The following is a 19,844-nucleotide window of genomic DNA, read 5'->3' as shown; positions in this document are numbered from 1 at the left end:
GTATTGATTCATGGCAAAAATTAACAGAATACTTGTAATGAGGACAAAAGAAGACCTGGCCACAATGCCAGCGTTTTCACCTAGTCAGAAATTGTGTCAACAATGAGAATACTGTGTACAGATAATAAACACTATGGCAACATAATTCAAAACAAAATAACGAGAGGGCAGAAACAAAGTGATTCAACAAGGTGGTTCAACAGGATCAACTGGCTTATATCAATGTGAATAAAATAGCCTTGCATAACTAATTCATCTCCTAAAGGCTCTAAATATGCATATGTAACCCTGGCAATTAAGTTCCAGTGCTGATATGTGACTAATGAAGTGACGATACCATAAAGTGCATGTTCTTCACAATACACACTGTCACTTAGCGGATGTTTCTCACATCATATGGCCACAATTATGTTTCATCATATGGTCATAATTATGTGACGATTATGCCACATGTCAACGCGCACAAATTGACATCAAGACGGAGGATGAAGACAAGCAAATCAAGCACGAAAGCAGCATAAACAGAAAACAAATTTGGCCTCAATGCACATTTCATTACATAACAGCGTGATAATAGAGGCTTTTTTTTTTGCTTTCGTGTATACTCCTTGAAAGCACTCTGCTTCATTTATGCTTTATCGCAAGGAAGCAAATTATGCTGTACAAACATCATTTTTCTAGGCGCACTCGCGCATCGAAGCACGTGCTATATTTCTAAACACGCATTACACATCGTCGCATTAGCGCACCCAGGATTTCTCTCAGGGGGGGGGGTTGAACTTCTGACAAGATTACAGGAGTGCGGGGGGGGGGGGGGGGCAAGCACATTGCATAATATGCCATTTCCTTGCTTCAGCTGTAGTAATGCGACAACAAATAAAATACCAAATAATAATAATAATAATAATAATAATAATAATAATAATAATAATAATAATGATAATAATATAATAATTACATGAATTATGATGATTATTATTCAGCGTTTTACAGAAAGGTCTTGAAATAACTGACGAGGCCAAATAACCGTTCAGTGGAGCAGTGCACGTAGAAAATAAACTACAAATTGAACCGACATGTTGCCTGGCTGGCGGCCGCGCAATGATGTTAAAATTTTATTACTATGATAGCCAGGCCTTAGTCTCCCTTCATTGGAGGGGGGGGAGGGCTCATAAAGTGGCAATACGCACACACATTATATATATATATATATATATATATATATATATATATATATATATATATATATATATATATATGTATATATATATATATATATATATATAGTTCAAAAAAATCAAGCACGTAGGAAAAATTCTTCTGTAAAGGACTGACGTTTCGGCCGCGGGACCGGCCTTCATCGGAGTGATGCGAACATGCGACGGTACCGCAATATATAATGCGCAGTAACGTATCATAGCGCTGTTAATGGCTGACAAGCGGTTGTTAAAAGCACGTGGGGAAACAGTGCGCGTGATAGGACAAGAAACACGAGAATAAACGCGTGCGCACTTGCGCCAAGACAAAACGAATAAAAGAGTAAAAAATGATTAACACTGAGTAAAAATGATGAAGCCACATAACGTGTGTGTCACCGGTACAAACATCAATAGCACGTCATAGGTACAACTGCGAGCAAGTTATCGATAAACATAAACGCGGGTGTAACATCTTGTCATGATCCGACAAAGCTCAAACAGGGAACTAATCTATCTTCGTGAAAGTGCGCACGCGTTTATTCTCGTGTTTCTTGTCTTATCACGCGCACTGTTTCCCCACGTGCTTTTAACAACTGCTTTTCAGCCATTAACAGCGCTATGATACGTTACTGCGCATTATATATTGCGGTACCGTCGCATGTTCGCATCACTCCGACGAAGGCCGGTCCCGCGGCCGAAACGTCAGTCCTTTGCAGAAGAATTTTTCCTACGTGCTTGATTTTTTTTTTACTTTTACTTCCGGGTCCTTTGTTAGCACTTCATTGTTTATATATATATATATATATATATATATATATATATATATATATATATATATATATATATATTTGAAGAAGCTTTTCCAATGGGTCAAACGTACTTGGGAAGAGAAGAGACACAACTAAGCGGTTGTCTTAATTTTATTTGCCAACGGTTTCGACCGGAGGACCGGTCTTCGTCAGGGCTTATGAGCAAATACAGCGCTATACGAACATCCAAAATCGTCGTGGGCACTCTTAGTTGAAGGAAGGAAAGAGAGGAAATAATAAAACAGTCAAGTTGTCAGCGGTGACGTATAGTGTGTCAAACAGTTTCTCTCGAGAGCAAGCAAAGAAGAGAATGGGGAAACGGGAAACAAGCGCCGTTTCGGCGGAGTAGAGCAGATGCCGTAGAATGGGAGGAGGAAGAAGAAAAAAAAGAAAGGAAAAAAAATTGAGATGGCAGAAGCGCAACAAAACGCAGAGCGCGGCTTCCGCGGCGCGCCTTTGAAGGTCGTCGGGAGCATTGTTGCTTTGCTTGCGTGGCAGCAATTACTTGCTGCGAGGGGTGCATCCGTGGCAGAGTAAGCCCGATCCCGCGCCTTTTGCGGTCACTTAAAGAGGGAGGAAAAAAAAGAAAAAAAAAAGAAAGAAGGGGGGGGGGTCGGTGTTCTTTTGACGCTTACCCGTTGCGTGTGTGTGGGGGCACAGATTGTGCATGCGCACGAGGCCCCTTGTGAACTACACGTTAATCCTCGTGTCTGTGTCGAAGTGGCGGCGTGAGTACAAGAATCCTGCCCTGTTAGCGCGGCTCTCCGAGGCGCCTGTGGTTGAAAAATGTAGTGCGGGTCAGCCTATCCCATTTAAAAAATGAATTAATAAGTTAAGCAAACTGGTTAAAATATAGAAAGAAAGGAAGAAAATGAGAATAAAAACGAATAAAACGTTGAAAAATATAATAATAAAAAGGCAAAGGTAAGATGTGGGAAAGGTATACATTGAATACTGAAAAGTCGGAAAAAATAAAACATACAAAAGCACATGTCAACAAAATTGCACAAAAGTGCAGAATATGCAAAGGTTTCCGGTTGGTCCGCTCCCCCAGATACTTGTTCGATACCATTTTAGCATACATGACGAGTTACAACTGTCAGGATTCCTTTTCCCGTCTACTAACTTTTGCATGACCGAAGAAACGAGAGGTTCCCCATGTTTTCATTTATGCCGTGTGTCACTGTTTCAAATTTGTGGATGAAATAGGACTCTCGTTGTTCCCGTTCACGAGTGCTGCGGAAGCCTGACTGCAGGAGGGTGACGCGTATTTTGTCGAATGAGTGTTCTGGCAAACTCAGATGTTTAGAGAAAGGGAGATCTGGCAGAGTACGCGCGTGAGCTCTGTGGTTATTCAGACGTAGTCTAAACGCCGTCCCAGTCTGGCCTATATACTGCTGGCCACAGACATCGCAATGTAGCATATATACAACATTCTGACTGTCACAATTTAGAGGTCCCTTAATTTTGAATGTGAAGTCAGAGGACGAAGCCTTGGCAACACAGGTTGTGGTCATATGTTTGCAGACCTGGCAGCGCTGTTTTCCACATGGCCTGCAACCCGATTCCCTGTTTTCAGACTAGGTCGTCTTAGCTCTTACTAGGATGTCCTTTATATTCCTTCCGCGCCGGTAGACCACTCGCGGCGGCTCCGTGAAAACTGAGGACAGGCGCGTACTCTGCTGTATAATGTTGAAATGTTTAGAGAGAATGTTGTTGAGGTGCGGTAGTGTGGACGAGTACGTGAGGACAAGGTTCGTTTGGTTTTTTGAGTGGCATTGTTTCGAGCCCGACAAAATTTCGTTTCTATCTAAACTCCTCGCCCGGCTTATAGCATCATCGATGATACTCTCTGGGTAGTCCTTCGCCACAAGGGCCGTTTTAAGATCCTCGGCATGACCTTCGAAATCTGACACGTCCGAACAAATTCGGCGGTATCGATGGGCTTGTGAGTATGGTATGGCTGTTTTGCAATGACGTGGATGGCTACTCTTAAAGTGAAGGTATTGATGGCGATCCGTTGGTTTTTTGTATAGATTTGTATGGATGCGATTCTCATTAATTTTAACAGTGACATCAAGAAAGTTTATGGTTGATTTCGAGTAACTGTGTGTAAAAGATATTGAAGGGTGAGTTGAATTGAAATCATCTATGAACGAAAGGAGACTTTCCTCTCCGTGGTGCCAAATAATGAATACATCGTCTAAGAACCTTTTGTAGACGAGAGGCTTCAATGTTCTGGTTGCAAGAAAAGGTTCTTCAATAGATGCCATAAAAATATTCGCGTAATTAGGAGCCATCTTTGTACCCATTGCTGTACCGTTTATCTGGAGAAAATGTTTATTATCAAATTCGAAGTTATTGTGGCTAAGTACCAACCTCAGAAGTGTCGACAGCGTGTCCTCGTCTAAGCATAAGTGTGTACTAGCGTTCTTGAAAGCTTGCACCGTTGCAACAATGCCATCTGACTGTGGAATGTTTGTGTAAAGTGACACTACATCCATTGTCACAAGGATGCTATCCGCAGGAACCTCGAGTCCGGTGATTTCGCGGAGAAAGTGGTTCGTGTCCTTAATGTAAGAGGGGATAGTTGGAACTATGTCCTTAATGATAAAGTCTAGCGCGCTTGACATTCGTTCTGTCACAGTGCCGTTGCTTGAGACAATAGGACGGCCGGAATGGTTGGCTTTGTGGATTTTGGGGAGCAGATAAAAACGGCCTGGGCCAGGTTGAATCGGTCGCATTGCTTTGAGCATATCGGCCGTGATCTTTCCGTTCTTATGGAGCGAGTTTAGTTCGCGGTTTATTTCTGATTGGAATAATTTAGTGGGGTCCTCATCAAGTTCCGCATAGAAGTTCTTGTCCTCAAGTTGCCGGTAACCTTCTCTCAGGTAGTCAGCTTTATCTAGTACTACTACTGCGCCACCCATATCTGCAGGCTTAATTACCAGATCCGCTCGACGGCCCAGGCACTCCAGTGACTTTCGCTCTTCCGAGGTGAGATTGTTTCGATACCGTTTTGCTTTTGAGCAAGCCGCTATGATGTCCTTTTGTACGGCCGAGATATACATATCTAGGTGTTTGTCCCGCTGCTCAGGCGGCGACCAAGTTTTTTCTGATGAACCGGGGAATGCTGTTCGGCTCGGTTTATGATCGTGAAAGTACTCCCGTAGGCGAAGGTTTCTGGCAAAATTATCGAAATCCTGATATAACTGAAATTCATTAAATTTGCCACTTGCCGGACAGAATGTAAGACCCTTTGAAAGGAGGCTTATTTCGGACGCAGATAACTGTCCAGAAGAAAAATTAATCACACTTGGAAGAGCTGTTTTTACGTTCTGGTTGGCCTTTATCGGTGTCGCCGGTATAGTTGCATGTGTAGTAGTGATTGTCTCAGTTACCCCATCCCGTTCTAGTTTGCGACGCTTGCGCTCTGTTGTCATTGCTGCTTTTTGATTTTCATATTCCACCAATTCATTAAGGTCCTCCTCGCTGAGATCGGCCTGACGCCTCATTGAAAAAAGCTCAGCCTCTTTAATTTCGAGAGATTTGCGTTCACTGTGCTGAATAATTATTTTCATGAGCTGCAGCGATGCATCTTGAAGTGTTTTCTCCCACTTCGCTTGTTCTTCTCGATTTAATGTTGTCATTGCTGGATTTAGTTTTAGAGACAAGCCCTTCGGTACCGAATTAGCATTTAAATATGCAGTCAGCGTCGAATAGTGGAGATCGTACTTCACCCGTTTTTCAATTAACTTCCTAATTTTCTGAAATGAGCGGGAGCGCAGTTTGGGGGAACGGACCATACCTGAACTATTCGGCAGTCAGTTTACTTTCGGCTGCGCTGGTCGTCGGGCGGCTTCAGAATAGCTCCGGAGGTTGTACGTCGTCGTCGGCGATGTTGGGGCAATGACGGGCCTCGGGACCGGTGGCACGGGAGTGCGCGATGAGGAAGAGTTCGCGGGTGCCATGTTTTCGCCAGGCACCGGAGAGCCGGCACCGGCCAGGGCACCGTTCCTGGCCGGCTGTGAAACCAGCGGGTGCCAGCGGCTGGTCCTCGTGGTGAGCAGGCCTTCACCCCAGCTTCGAAGGCGTGGCGATGCTGGCGCTCCACTACCGAGGCCTGCTCACCACGAGGACCAGCCGCTGGCACCCGCTGGTTTCACAGCCGGCCAGGAACGGTGCCCTGGCCGGTGCCGGCTCTCCGGTGCCTGGCGAAAACATGGCACCCGCGGACTCTTCCTCATCGCGCACTCCCGTGCCACCGGTCCCGAGGCCCGTCATTGCCCCAACATCGCCGACGACGACGTACAACCTCCGGAGCTATTCTGAAGCCGCCCGACGACCAGCGCAGCCGAAAGTAAACTGACTGCCGAATAGTTCAGGTATGGTCCGTTCCCCCAAACTGCGCTCCCGCTCATTTCAGAAAATTAGGAAGTTAATTGAAAAACGGGTGAAGTACGATCTCCACTATTCGACGCTGACTGCATATTTAAATGCTAATTCGGTACCGAAGGGCTTGTCTCTAAAACTAAATCCAGCAATGACAACATTAAATCGAGAAGAACAAGCGAACTGGGAGAAAACACTTCAAGATGCATCGCTGCAGCTCATGAAAATAATTATTCAGCACAGTGAACGCAAATCTCTCGAAATTAAAGAGGCTGAGCTTTTTTCAATGAGGCGTCAGGCCGATCTCAGCGAGGAGGACCTTAATGAATTGGTGGAATATGAAAATCAAAAAGCAGCAATGACAACAGAGCGCAAGCGTCGCAAACTAGAACGGGATGGGGTAACTGAGACAATCACTACTACACATGCAACTATACCGGCGACACCGATAAAGGCCAACCAGAACGTAAAAACAGCTCTTCCAAGTGTGATTAATTTTTCTTCTGGACAGTTATCTGCGTCCGAAATAAGCCTCCTTTCAAAGGGTCTTACATTCTGTCCGGCAAGTGGCAAATTTAATGAATTTCAGTTATATCAGGATATGGATAATTTTGCCAGAAACCTTCGCCTACGGGAGTACTTTCACGATCATAAACCGAGCCGAACAGCATTCCCCGGTTCATCAGAAAAAACTTGGTCGCCGCCTGAGCAGCGGGACAAACACCTAGATATGTATATCTCGGCCGTACAAAAGGACATCATAGCGGCTTGCTCAAAAGCAAAACGGTATCGAAACAATCTCACCTCGGAAGAGCGAAAGTCACTGGAGTGCCTGGGCCTTCGAGCGGATCTGGTAATTAAGCCTGCAGATAAGGGTGGCGCAGTAGTAGTACTAGATAAAGCTGACTACCTGAGAGAAGGTTACCGGCAACTTGAGGACAAGAACTTCTATGCGGAACTTGATGAGGACCCCACTAAATTATTCCAATCAGAAATAAACCGCGAACTAAACTCGCTCCATAAGAACGGGAAGATCACGGCCGATATGCTCAAAGCAATGCGACCGATTCAACCTGGCCCAGGCCGTTTTTATCTGCTCCCCAAAATCCACAAAGCCAACCACCCCGGCCGTCCTATTGTCTCAAGCAACGGCACTGTGACAGAACGAATGTCAAGCGCGCTAGACTTTATCATTAAGGACATAGTTCCAACTATCCCCTCTTACATTAAGGACACGAACCACTTTCTCCGCGAAATCACCGGACTCGAGGTTCCTGCGGATAGCATCCTTGTGACAATGGATGTAGTGTCACTTTACACAAACATTCCACAGTCAGATGGCATTGTTGCAACGGTGCAAGCTTTCAAGAACGCTAGTACACACTTATGCTTAGACGAGGACACGCTGTCGACACTTCTGAGGTTGGTACTTAGCCACAATAACTTCGAATTTGATAATAAACATTTTCTCCAGATAAACGGTACAGCAATGGGTACAAAGATGGCTCCTAATTACGCGAATATTTTTATGGCATTTATTGAAGAACCTTTTCTTGCAACCAGAACATTGAAGCCTCTCGTCTACAAAAGGTTCTTAGACGATGTATTCATTATTTGGCACCACGGAGAGGAAAGTCTCCTTTCGTTCATAGATGATTTCAATTCAACTCACCCTTCAATATCTTTTACACACAGTTACTCGAAATCAACCATAAACTTTCTTGATGTCACTGTTAAAATTAATGAGAATCGCATCCATACAAATCTATACAAAAAACCAACGGATCGCCATCAATACCCTCACTTTAAGAGTAGCCATCCACGTCATTGCAAAACAGCCATACCATACTCACAAGCCCATCGATACCGCCGAATTTGTTCGGACGTGTCAGATTTCGAAGGTCATGCCGAGGATCTTAAAACGGCCCTTGTGGCGAAGGACTACCCAGAGAGTATCATCGATGATGCTATAAGCCGGGCGAGGAGTTTAGATAGAAACGAAATTTTGTCGGGCTCGAAACAATGCCACTCAAAAAACCAAACGAACCTTGTCCTCACGTACTCGTCCACACTACCGCACCTCAACAACATTCTCTCTAAACATTTCAACATTATACAGCAGAGTACGCGCCTGTCCTCAGTTTTCACGGAGCCGCCGCGAGTGGTCTACCGGCGCGGAAGGAATATAAAGGACATCCTAGTAAGAGCTAAGACGACCGAGTCTGAAAACAGGGAATCGGGTTGCAGGCCATGTGGAAAACAGCGCTGCCAGGTCTGCAAACATATGACCACAACCTGTGTTGCCAAGGCTTCGTCCTCTGACTTCACATTCAAAATTAAGGGACCTCTAAATTGTGACAGTCAGAATGTTGTATATATGCTACATTGCGATGTCTGTGGCCAGCAGTATATAGGCCAGACTGGGACGGCGTTTAGACTACGTCTGAATAACCACAGAGCTCACGCGCGTACTCTGCCAGATCTCCCTTTCTCTAAACATCTGAGTTTGCCAGATCACTCATTCGACAAAATACGCGTCACCCTCCTGCAGTCAGGCTTCCGCAGCACTCGTGAACGTGAACAACGAGAGTCCTATTTCATGCACAAATTTGAAACAGTGACACACGGCATAAATGAAAACATGGGGAACCTCTCGTTTCTTCTGTCATGCAAAAGTTAGTAGACGGGAAAAGGAATCCTGACAGTTGTAACTCGTCATGTATGGTAAAATGGTATCGAACAAGTATCTGGGGGAGCGGACCAACCGGAAACCTTTGCGTATTCTGCACTTTTGTGCAATTTTGTTGACATGTGCTTTTGTATGTTTTATTTTTTTCCGACTTTTCAGTATTCAATGTATACCTTTCCCACATCTTACCTTTGCCTTTTTATTATTATATTTTTCAACGTTTTATTCGTTTTTATTCTCATTTTCTTCCTTTCTTTCTATATTTTAACCAGTTTGCTTAACTTATTAATTCATTTTTTAAATGGGATAGGCTGACCCGCACTACATTTTTCAACCACAGGCGCCTCGGAGAGCCGCGCTAACAGGGCAGGATTCTTGTACTCACGCCGCCACTTCGACACAGACACGAGGATTAACGTGTAGTTCACAAGGGGCCTCGTGCGCATGCACAATCTGTGCCCCCACACACACGCAACGGGTAAGCGTCAAAAGAACACCGACCCCCCCCCCCCCTTCTTTCTTTTTTTTTTCTTTTTTTTTCCTCCCTCTTTAAGTGACCGCAAAAGGCGCGGGATCGGGCTTACTCTGCCACGGATGCACCCCTCGCAGCAAGTAATTGCTGCCACGCAAGCAAAGCAACAATGCTCCCGACGACCTTCAAAAGCGCGCCGCGGAAGCCGCGCTCTGCGTTTTGTTGCGCTTCTGCCATCTCAATTTTTTTTTCCTTTTTTTTTTCTTCTTCCTCCTCCCATTCTACGGCATCTGCTCTACTCCGCCGAAACGGCGCTTGTTTCCCGTTTCCCCATTCTCTTCTTTGCTTGCTCTAGCGAATGAGCCGAGAGGAACTGTTTGACACACTATACGTCACCGCTGACAACTTGACTGTTTTATTATTTCCTCTCTTTCCTTCCTTCAACTAAGAGTGCCCACGACGATTTTGGATGTTCGTATAGCGCTGTATTTGCTCATAAGCCCTGACGAAGACCGGTCCTCCGGTCGAAACCGTTGGCAAATAAAATTAAGACAACCGCTTAGTTGTGTCTCTTCTATATATATATATATATATATATATATATATATATATATATATATATATATATATATATATATATATATATATATATATAACGCGCGTTTCTTTATCACTTTTGTTGTATTCGGTTTTCGGCCACAAAGACTGTCAGCAACGCTCAGCGTGAACCGCGCCTCGTTGTTCGAGAACCTTCGCGATCATTGTAGATCGTTTTGTTAAGATTGTGCGCAAGACGCGCACACTCGAGCTTATTCTAGAATTTGCACGACAGCCAGCGATAACGCTGGAATATTCGACGGCACATGTTAAATTGCCGACGCGCTTCACCGCTTGTCCGTTGATCGACGGTCGACGCCCTGTTCGCCGCTATCATTGTACAGCGTGCATTGCTGTAGTTCCAGTTCTCATTTTCCGGCCACAAGTTCGGCCAAATAAACAGTTTCATCCTACAAACGCCGACTGCTGTGTTCGTCGACGTCACGACCACGTGACATCTGGTGGAGGTGCTGCTTCTTCCATGATCCGGACGCCCCCGCGAAGCGCTGACCCAAGCCCAAGCCGCGAGGAGGACGACGACAAACATGTCGCAGGCAGAAGGGACTGCAGCCAGAGTACGGGCTCCTTCCCGAAAACACCAGGCAGCCCCAGGTCCCAACACCGACCGCAGCGACGATGACCGACCCCGTGCAGCCTGCGCCGATACTTCTCGGCAGCCCAAGGAGCCGCCAACTTTCCGCGGGTAGTCATTCGAAGACCCGGAAACCTGGCTCGAGACCTTCGAAAGGGTCTCAACGTTCAACAACTGGGACTCCGAGGACAAGCTGCGCCACGTCTACTTTTACCTGGAAGATGCAGCAAGGACCTGGTTCGAGAATCGGGAGTCCACTCTTCGAACCTGGGACGCCTTTCGCAGCGCTTTCCTGGAGACGTTCACAAGCGTCGTCCGAAAGGAAAGGGCCGCAGCCTTGCTGGAGACACGGGTCCAACTTCCAAATGAAAGCGTGGCCATCTTTGCAGAGGAAATGACCCGGCTATTTCGCCACGCTGACCCTGCCATGCCCGAGGACAAGAAAGTCCGCTTCCTCATGCGAGGGGTAAAGCAAGAGCTCTTCGCTGGTCTGATGCGGAACCCACCACGACGACGATTGAGAAGACGATGGAAATACGAACCCGCCAGTATAATCGCCGTACGATCGAAGACAGCCCAGCTGTTCATGCCCTCGCCTCCGACGACCTGCGCGAAACGATCCGAGCGATCGTTCGGGAGGAACTGCGCAAGCTATTACCCTCACCACAGCCTCAAGTGGACTCGATCGCAGAGGTCGTTCGATCAGAAATCCAGCAGTCGCTGGGCAACCTTGAACCGCCACTGCCCCAGCCGCAAGCCATGAACTACGCTGCTGCAGGCCGACGCAACGCCCCCCCTCCTCGCCCACGTCAAGACATCGCGCCGCCCCAGCAGTCCCGCCGTCAGGCACCACCGCCGCCGCCACCGACGTCATACCACCCACCAGCCGGCCAGCGATACACGCTAAGGAAGACCGACGTTTGGCGCGCCCCTGACAACCGCCCGCTCTGCTACCACTGCGGGGAGGCCGGCCACACGTACCGCCGCTGTCAGTACCGACAGATGGGGCTTCGAGGATTCGCCGTCAACGCGCCGCGCCCATAGCCAGGCGAACGGCCTCGCGACATCGACGACTACCTCACCGGAACACAGTGGCAAGAACGACGACCTTCCCGCTCGCCTTCACCGGGCCGCTACATGTCACCGCACCGCCGGCAGTACACTGGCCCAAATCGGGGCCGGTCGCCTAGCCCGTATCCGGGAAACTAAGGGCCGCAATCGATGGAGGTGCGGTTGCTGTACGACGAACTACCGAAGATCCTCCGCCGCCGACGACCGAACGAAGCCCTGACGTCGAAACTTCACGGCCTGAGGAAGACCTGACGACGCCACGTCGAAGCAGCGGAACAAACCGACGCAGCCGCGACCCGACGCCGCGACCCAACCGCAACGCAAGACGACGTACTAGCGACCTCGACGTTCTCATTGACGGCCACAACGTCACCGCTCTCGTCGACACTGGAGCCGACTATTGCGTCATCAGTGGGCCTTTCGCCACGAAGTTGAAGAAAGTTAAGACTGCTTGGGAAGGCCCCGAAATCCGTACCGCCGGAGGCCATCTAATAACGCCGTCTGGAGTCTGCACAGCAAGAGTAACAATCAATAATCGCACGTATCCTGCGAGTTTCGCAATCTTGCAACACTGCTCCAGGGCCGTCATACTTGGCATGGATTTCTTAAACCATCATGGCGCCGTCATTGACTTAAGAACCAAGTCGATAACCCTATCGTCGGACAAAACGACACCACCGGATATGAATTCATGTCACCATGCCCTAAACGTGCTCGATGATCAAGTTACCATCCCGCCTCGCTCCAGCGTCATAATTCCCGTCAGCACCGAAAAAGCTGAAGACATCGAAGGTGTCATCGAGAGCGATCAGCGTTTGCTACTAGACCATGACATCTGCGTTGCAAGGGGCATTGCTCGGTTGCACCAAGGAAAAGGAAGCGTGATGCTAACGAACTTCAGCCAAGAATACAGACACCTGAGCAGGCGCACGACGATTGCATACATCGAAGAAATCTTGGCCGTCAGCGATGCATTTGCCTTTTCGGATTACGACGAAGCTACGACGACTACCCCAACAGCTGAGCCACCCTTCGACGTGAACCCAAATCTTCCCGCTCGCCAACAGCAACAGCTTCGATGCCTTCTGCAGAAAAACAAGGACTGTTTCTCGTCGTCATCGCGGGTCCGACAAACGCCCCTTGCTAAGCACCGCATTATAAGAGAAGAAAATGCTCGACCACTCCGTCAGAGTCCCTACCGGGTTTCGACGCGGGAACGGGAGGCCGTGAAGAAACAGGTCGACGAAATGCTACGCGACGACATCATCCAGCCGTCGAAGAGTCCGTGGGCATCCCCCGTGGTGCTTGTGAAGAAGAAGGATGGGACTCTCCGTTTTTGCGTCGATTATCGTCGCCTGAACAAAGTCACGAAGAAGGACGTGTATCCCCTTCCCCGGATAGACGACACCCTGGATCGATTACACAACGCAAAGTACTTCTCGTCGATGGACCTCGAGACCGGTTACTGGCAAATAGAAGTCGACGAGAGAGACCGAGAAAAGACTGCCTTTATAACGCCAGACGGCCTGTTTGAGTTCAAGGTCATGCCTTTTGGTCTTTGCTCGGCACCTGCGACATTTCAACGGGTTATGGATAGAGTACTGGCCGGCTTGAAGTGGCAGACGTGCCTCGTGTACTTGGACGACATCGTTGTGTTTTCCTCAAACTTCGACGAACACGTTCGGCGCCTTGAAGCTGTACTTCAAGCAATCAAGACCTCGGGACTCACTTTGAAGCCTGAAAAGTGCCGCTTCGCGTACGAAGAGCTCTTGTTCTTGGGTCATGTGATCAGCAAGGATGGTGTTCGCCAGGACCCGCGGAAAACAGCTGCCATCGCTGACTTCCCGACGCCCACCGAAAAGAAGGCCGTACGCCGTTTTCTCGGCTTGTGCGCCTATTACAGACGTTTCGTCAAGAAATTTTCACGGATCGCCGAGCCACTGACGCAACTCACGAAGGCCGACGTCGAATTCAGGTGGGAAACGTCGCAAGTTCAGGCATTTGAAGAATTGAAACGACGCCTGCAGACGCCTCCGATACTTGCGCATTTCGACGAGCACGCCGATACGGAAATCCACACCGACGCAAGCAGCGTAGGACTCGGCGCTGTCCTTGTGCAGAAGACCGACGGATTGGAAAGGGTCATCAGTTATGCTAGCCGGTCGCTATCAAAGGCAGAAATCAACTATTCCACAACAGAAAAGGAGTGTCTGGTCATCATCTGGGCTACATCAAAGTTTCGCCCCTACATCTACGGCCGGCCCTTCAAAGTTGTGAGCGACCACCACGCCTTGTGTTGGCTAGCCAACTTGAAGGACCCTTCAGGTCGCCTCGCACGGTGGAGTCTAAGACTTCAAGAATTTGACATTACAGTCGTTTACAAGTCCGGAAGAAAACACTCCGACGAAGACTGCTTGTCTCGTGCCCCCGTCGACGCACCGCCGCAGGACGACCACGACGATGACTGCTTCTTGGGAACCATAAGTGCCGACGACTTCGCTGAACGACAGCAAGCCGACCCGGAACTCAGGGGCCTTGTGGAATACCTCAAGAGCAGGACCACCGTTGTTCCAAAAGTATTCAGGCGGGGATTGGCGTCATTTCTTTTGAAAAACGACGTCCTCGTAAAGAAGAACTTCTCTCCGGCCCGGGTCGACGACCTCATCGTTGTACCTTCGGCACTGCGACCAGAGGTTCTGCAGGCCCTGCACGACGACCCGACGGCGGGCCACCTCGGCTTTTCCCGCACGCTCGCGAGGATACAGGAAAAATACTACTGGCCACGCCTTCCTGCCGACGTCGCCCACTACGTTAAGACTTGCCGAGATTGCCAGCGACGGAGACACCGCCGACTAGGCCAGCGGGGCTTCTGCAGCCAATCGAACCACCTCACCGGCCGTTCCAGCAAATTGTGATGGACCTACTGGGGCCGTTCCCGACGTCGACTTCCGGCAACAAGTGGATCGTCGTAGCAACTGACTACCTGACCCGTTACGCCGAGACAAAAGCCTTGCCCAAAGGCAGTGCCGCCGAGGTAGCCAAGTTCTTCGTGGAGCACATCGTCTTGCGTCATGGCGCCCCAGAGGTCCTTATAACAGACAGAGGTACCGCCATTACGGCGGACCTACCTCAGGCGATCTTCAAATACAGCGAGACGAGCCACCGCCGCACCACCGCCTACAACCCACAGACCAATGGCCTCACCGAGCGTCTAAATAAGACCATCGCCGACATGCTGGCCATGTACGTCGACGTTGAGCACAAGACGTGGGACGCCATCCTTCGGTACGTGACCTTCGCGTACAACACGGCCGTACAGGAAACGACGCAGATGACGCCATACAAGTTGGTCTACGGACGGAGCCAGGCAACGACGCTCGACGCCATGCTACCAAACGTGACCGACGAGGAAAACATCGACGTGACCACCTACCTACAGCGCGCCGAAGAAGCACGACAGCTCGCCCGCCTACGGATCAAGAACCAGCAGACGACTGACAGCCGCCGCTACAACCTTCGACGACGCCACATGGAATACCAACCCGGTGACCGTGTATGGGTATGGACGCCAATACGCCGACGAGGACTTAGTGAGAAGCTTCTTCGACGATACTTCGGACCGTACAGGGTACTTCGACGCCTCGGCGCACTCGACTACGAGATTGTCCCTGATGGCATTACGAACTCTCAGCGGCGCCGTGCACGACCTGAAGTCGTCCATGTCGTGCGCCTCAAACCATATTACGCACGTTAGCGAATCTGAGGACTGTCATTTTGCTTTATTATTGTGCTTTCTTTCTTGTGCGCATTGTTTATTGTACTTTGTTGTTTTATTCTTATTATTTATTGTTGCATGCATTGGCCTGTTCTGTTTTAAGCATCGGGACGATGCATTTTCAGAGGGGGGCATTGCCACGCGCGTTTCTTTATCACTTTTGCTGTATTCGGTTTTCGGCCACAAAGACTGTCAGCAACGCTCAGCGTGAACCGCGCCTCGTTGTTCGAGAACCTTCGCGATCATTGTAGATCGTTTTGTTAAGATTGTGCGCAAGACGCGCACACTCGAGCTTATTCTATAATTTGCACGACAGCCAGCGATAACGCTGGAATATTCGACGGCACAAGTTTAAATGCCGACGCGCTTCACCGCTTGTCAGTTGATCGACGGACGACGCCCTGTTCGCCGCTATCATTGTACAGCGTGCATTGCTGTAGTTCCAGTTCTCATTTTCCGGCCACAAGTTGGGCCAAATAAACAGTTTCATCCTACAAACGCCGACTGCTGTGTTCGTCGACGTCACGACCACGTGACAAATATATATATATATATATATATATATATATATATATATATATATAGTTGAAAAAAATCAAGCACGTAGGAAAAATTGTTCAGTAAAGGACTGACGTTTCGGCCGCGGGACCGGCCTTCGTCGGACTCCGACGAAGGCCGGTCCCGCGGCCGAAACGTCAGTCCTTTACTGAACAATTTTTCCTACGTGCTTGATTTTTTTCAACTTTTACTTCCGGTCCTTTGTTAGCATTTTATTGTTTTTATATATATATATATATATATATATATATATATATATATATATATATATATATATATATATATATATATATATATTACTCGTATAAGGAGGTTTATTAGCGGCGACGATACTCAACAGCGACAGTCAAGGCGGGGCCGACTCTCAGCGCGAGTTACGTTCTCTTCGAAAAGAGCCGAAGAGGGCGACCCACTAGGAGGTGTTCGAGAGGACGACCCATTACTAAGTTCGATCGCTTCGCTACAATTATCCCGGGTACGAAAAGGCAGCCGCCTGGCGACCTAGCAACTTGTCACTATGAGGGGGTCGTGGTAGGGCTTCAGGCGCTCCACGTTGACAATGTCGCGCCCTCGACGGCGCATGTCCGAAGATGGTTCTATGGGTTCGATCAGGTAGTTGACCGGGGATGTGCGTTCGACGATACGTTAGGGGCCTTCGTATTTCGGCAGTAGTTTTGAAGAGAGGCCGGTTGCAGTGGTAGGGACCGAGAGCCATACGAGCGCTCCGGGGAGGAACGTGGACTCAGAAGTGGTGGTGCCACCGCGAAGGCTCTTCTGCCGCTCTTGTTCGTGCGTTGTAAAGGCCTTTGCAAGCTCGCGACACTCTTCAGCAAGCCTGGCTGTGTCAGAAATAGGCGCACAATCAGATGGATCCGGCTTGTAGTGAAGGATTGTGTCGATTGTGTGCGACGGGTGCCTGCCATACAATAAGAAAAAGGGTGAGAAACCAGTAGTGCTCTGAGGGGCGGTATTGTAGGCGTACGTAACGAAGGGCAAAATGGCATCCCAATTTGTGTGGTCGGCGGCGACGTACATCGAGAGCATGTCGCCGAGCGTGCGGTTAAAGCGTTCGGTGAGGCCATTCGTCTGCGGATGGTAAGCAGTAGTTTTGCGGTGAACAACGTTGCACTCTTTGAGAATGGCTTCGACGACTTCCGACAAGAAGACACGGCCTCGATCACTGAGCAGCTCCTGGGGTGGACCGTGACGCAGCATGAATCGGTGGAGCAGGAAGGAGGCCACATCGCGCGCTGTAGCCGCAGGGAGGGCGGCAGTTTCAGCGTATCGCGTGAGGTAGTCTACAGCGACGATGGCCCAGCGGTTCCCAGCGGACGTCAGAGGAAGTGGCCCGTACAGATCGATGCCAACGCGCCCAAACGGCCGGTCAGGGCAAGGTAGAGGTTGCAGACCTGCCGGCGACAGGTGCGTTGAAGTTTTGCGGCGCTGACAATCGATGCAGGAGCGAACAAACTTCTGCACGTAGCGGTACATTCCTCGCCAAAAGTACCGTTGGCGAATGCGGTGGTACGTTTTCGATACCCCAGAGTGTGCACACTGCGGATCAGAGTGGAACGACTCGCATATGTGAGAACGCAGACTGCGGGGTATTACTAGTAGCCACTGGCGACCGTCGCCGTCGTAATTGCGTCGGTGGAGGAGGTCGTCGCGAACGGCGAAATGGTGGGCTTGACGACGCAATGCGCGAGAGGATGGTGTGGCCGATGGATCGGTCAGCACGTCTATCAGTGAGGCAATCCATTGATCCTTGCGCTGTTCGGTAGCGATGGTTTGAACGTCGATTGAAGCTACAGCTATGTGAGACACTGAGCTGTGGGCATTGTCGTCAGGCAAGGGAGAGCGGGACAGGGCGTCGGCGTCAGCATGCTGGCGTCCGTTGCGGTACAGCACACGGATGTCGTAGTCTTGCAGGCGAAGTGCCCACCGGGCGAGACGGCCTGAGGGATCCTTCAAGGACGACAACCAGCATAGTGCATGATGGTCGGTGACGACATCGAATGGGCGACCATACAAATAAGGTCGGAACTTCGTAAGGGCCCAAATGATTGCCAGGCATTCTTTCTCCGTAACGGTATAGTTGGTCTCAGCTTTAGTAAGCGTACGACTTGCATATGCCACGACGTATTCCGGGAACCCTGGTTTGCGCTGCGCAAGGACAGCGCCGAGGCCAACACCGCTGGCGTCCGTGTGTACTTCTCTAGGGGCCGTAGGGTCGTAGTGGCGTAGTATCGGAGGAGACGTCAACCAACTACGGAGCTTTGCGAAAGCGTCATCGCACTCTGACGACCACGAATTGAGGGGCCCGTTGCTGCCAAGGAGCTTCGTCAGCGGCGATATAATAGTCGCGAAGTTGCGGATGAAGCGCCGAAAGTAGGAGCATAGTCCTACGAAACTGCGCAGTTCTTTGACCGACGTAGGTTTGGGGAACTCTGACACGGCCCGAAGCTTGGCTGGATCGGGGAGAATTCCGTCCTTGGACACGACGTAGCCCATTATTGTCAGCTGCCGTGCTGCAAATCGGCACTTCTTTAGATTCAGTTGTAGCCCGGCGTCGCTCAAACGCGTCAACACATCCCGTAGGCGTTGAAGATGCGTGGAGAAGTCCGGGGCGAAAACTACCACGTCGTCGAGGTAACACAGGCACGTGTGCCATTTCAAGTTGCGCAGAACGGTATCCATCATGCGCTCAAAGGTCGCGGGCGCATTACACAGCCCAAACGGCATGACGTTGAATTCGTACAAGCCATCCGGCGTGACAAAGGCTGTCTTCGGTCGAGCGTCATCAGCCATGGGGACTTGCCAGTACCATGAGCGCAAATCAAGCGATGAAAAGAATTCTGCTCCTTGCAGGCTGTCGATGGCGTCGTCTATTCGATGTAGGGGATAAACGTCCTTACGGGTGATCTTATTTAGTCGTCGGTAGTCCACACAGAACCGCACAGAGCCGTCCTTCTTCGCAACAAGAACGACAGGAGACGCCCACGGACTGTTTGAGGGTCGAATAACGTCGCGGCGAAGCATGTCGTCGACTTGCTCGTTAATTACACGACGCTCTGCTGGAGATACGCGATATGGACGTTGCCGCAGTGGTGGTTGAGCGCCAGTGTCGATGCAATGGGTGGGGCCGACTCTCAGCGCGAGTTACGTTCTCTTCGAAAAGAGCCGAAGAGGGCGACCCACTAGGAGGTGTTCGAGAGGACGACCCATTACTAAGATCGATCGCTTCGCTACAATATATATATATATATATATATATATATATATATATATATATATATATATAGTTGAAGAAATGAAGGAGCACACTTACGAAAATTGCATAATATTTTTACTCATTTACGTTTCGGCCGTGGCACGGCCTTCGTCAGAACCGTGAGTACAATATATATATATATATATATATATATATATATATATATAGTCTCCAAGAAAAGATCGTCCAGTAGCGATCTTTTCGCCGCAAAAGCGATGCTGTTGTGGCCTCAGCGGCTCTGCAACGCGCAGATCGTGGATTGCTGGAACGCGGTGCGAGCTGGCATACCGAAGAATAAACGCAGGATTTGTAGATAATATCGGTCAAGATCCACTTTCGCGGTCGTATTATCCAACTTTGGGCAAAGATGTGATCGTATTAAACGCACGAAAATGCATTTTTTCCAAGGGATGTTGGCC

The sequence above is a fragment of the Rhipicephalus sanguineus genome, chromosome 9 (genome assembly GCF_013339695.2).
Source record: "Rhipicephalus sanguineus isolate Rsan-2018 chromosome 9, BIME_Rsan_1.4, whole genome shotgun sequence".
Taxonomy (NCBI): domain Eukaryota; kingdom Metazoa; phylum Arthropoda; class Arachnida; order Ixodida; family Ixodidae; genus Rhipicephalus; species Rhipicephalus sanguineus.
The sequence above is the reverse complement of the archived record's forward strand: the minus strand, read 5'-3'. Positions refer to the sequence as shown.